Here is a 2,475-nt window from a genome sequence, read left to right as displayed (position 1 = left end):
CAGCCATCAAAGAATGTAAGGGGTGACCCTATGATGAAAATCGTGAGCTCGATTTATATATATTAATATCTAACTCCCTGTACAAATTACCCATTATAGATGCTCCGATTTTCAGACATACATTAGCCTCAGGTATGCTCATGTGTATATGGAGTTGTTTGTATGACTTTATTGTTGATATCATACTAGAATTGATGAAAAGTGTCAATACCGGCGACTTGATTACATAGTTCTGGTATAATTGTGCGTATTCAAAGTCAACTACACTCTGTATATTAGGAAATGTATTAACAATGGTAAGACATTAATCAGTGGCTTGACCATGGTGGATTAGCACTGATAAATCCGGAAACAATAACACCCTAAGAACGTAACTTAAGTGCCATGAAGGCTGGGAAATTATACCCCTGCAGGTATTTCAACCAAAACTACCAAAATGGCGCGCCATTTATTTACACAGTGATAGTGCGCCTCGCTTAAGACTTAAATATGCGAGCGAAAATAGGGCTATGTTAGGCGATATATAAATTACTCTGTGAGACAAAAAATCGCTCATTGAGTATTTTGAAACTTGCTGCCTTTTAATAATATCTCTAAGATCGTTGGGCACGAGTCCCTCTTTACTTGTAGGCAGTTCGAAGAGTGTAGTTGTACTAAAAACTACAAAAATGGCGACCGTACAACGACCATCCCGAGTATCTAAATCAATAACAGCCCATGATTCTCTTTACCACCACGGGCGCTTCTGTGCAAGGTATAACATTATCCACCCCTTGAGATAGAATATCGCACATTCATTCACCTTAACCTCACTGCCCTTAAATAAACATTTTTTCGATTATTTCGATCTTTGGGCTTTAGTCCTTCTTCACCTGTAGGCAGTATAAGGCCAGTAGTTACACTCTAAACTACAAAAATGGCGACCACACAGTGCTGATGGTCCACACAGGTGAAAATGATTTCCCAATTCAAACAGACCACCCCAGAGTATAAAAGGAACCGTTTCTCCTAGCTCATTTACTGATGCTGGAGACCGGGTTACCAGACAGGCGGCGTGGAGCTCTTGAAACGGAGGTAAGAGAAAGAGGACAAAAGGGCGCAGGTTATCCCCTAGGTCCAGCATATATGCTGTATTTAGACAAAACCCACTATGTTGAGTTGGGGATTCTTTCCCCCCCTTTTTTTAAATGTGACTAACTTTAAACAGGATTGTATTGCTTTACGTGTATACAAGCAGCATTGGTACTTTAAAACTAGAGGTCCTGCAAATACTACTCAATTTGCAGCCCTATATGCCTGCTGTCCTTTAAACAAGCTAATAGACCATAACTTTAACTGCTTTGAAATAAATTAGCTCCAAATAAGGGAACATGATGGAGTATAACATGCGCATTGTATTCTCTTTATTTAGATAAAAGAAGTGGTCTTCCAATTTTAAAAAAAGAAGCACTCCTTTCCCTTTAGACCAAAGCAAGTCCTAAAGGTGGAAAAGAAGCTCATTGGAGTTACACATTGAAGAAAGCATAATGCTTCCATGACCGGCTATATAGTAAGCATACCTTCATGAGCTCATTCTTTAAATCTAATGTCTAAAATGCGATAGACTTACGGTTTACCTAATATTATGTACACACAGGTCAGCCTAAGGATCCTTCCTAAGTGTTGAACAGTGAACACGAAATACATCTTTGTGGTTGCAACTAAATCTCCAAGGCAGCTACCATATAACTTAAAGTAAGCATTATATTGTTGCCTAGGAGAGCATGTATAAAAGCTGTAGTTTTGCGAAAAAATCTGAACGCAATAACTGTACACAAATTATCATTGTGTACATACAGGTTTTTAAAGAAAGAAACCGGAACCATAACAGTGGATAAGATTTATCTATCCCCAGGATTTAGACTGAGACCGCAAATTGAAAACTGCGAATTGAGTAAGAGAATCTTAGTGTTTAGCTCTGACACCTATAGTATTGTAAAAAACTTTCTGAAAATTAAAAATCTCAATGAATTTACACTAATTGCCTGTTCCGTATATTTTTAGATTGAAGAAATTTGTTTGTAGTCCTGAGGAAGGTGTACCATCAATCTCAAAACACCGAAACGCGTCGACAACTTGGCTACCCCCTTTTTTAACTTTTTGTGAATTTTTGTGAATTTGAATCTTGTGCTGAATGTTAATATACTGTGATTGTTTTTAAATGTAGAATTACTGAGTATATACCGTATTTTGATTCTGATGTTTTTAATAAATTTGATTTTAATGAAAATTATGTTTTTTTGATAATTGTGGAATAATCTCTGGGTACATATCATTGAGAACAGAAATGTTGTAGGTGTCTTAGTCCTTAAAAAGTAAATTGTACCTTAATTTCAAGAACCACAGAAAGGAACCAATTTTTTCTTGTTTCGTGTTTTGATTCAACACTGTATGTTTAATAATTGCGCATTACAATATGTCTGACACTGGACTTGG

At 36.8% G+C, this 2,475-nt stretch overlaps 1 long non-coding RNA gene across 1 annotated transcript; it reads left to right on the top strand.

Annotated features, from left to right (window-relative positions):
- Window positions 1–1,642: 1,642 nt before the first annotated feature.
- LOC147726280 (uncharacterized) lies at window positions 1,643–2,184 on the top strand. The gene is made up of 3 exons (XR_015309427.1): window positions 1,643–1,734; window positions 1,839–1,933; window positions 2,044–2,184. It is a non-coding gene; the product is annotated as an uncharacterized LOC147726280 (long non-coding RNA).
- Window positions 2,185–2,475: the final 291 nt, after the last annotated feature.

The sequence above is a fragment of the Lissotriton vulgaris genome, chromosome 3_1 (genome assembly GCF_964263255.1).
Source record: "Lissotriton vulgaris chromosome 3_1, aLisVul1.2, whole genome shotgun sequence".
In the NCBI taxonomy this organism is placed as follows: domain Eukaryota; kingdom Metazoa; phylum Chordata; class Amphibia; order Caudata; family Salamandridae; genus Lissotriton; species Lissotriton vulgaris.
Note: the sequence above shows the minus strand (reverse complement) of the source record. Positions and strands in the feature narration are given on the sequence as shown.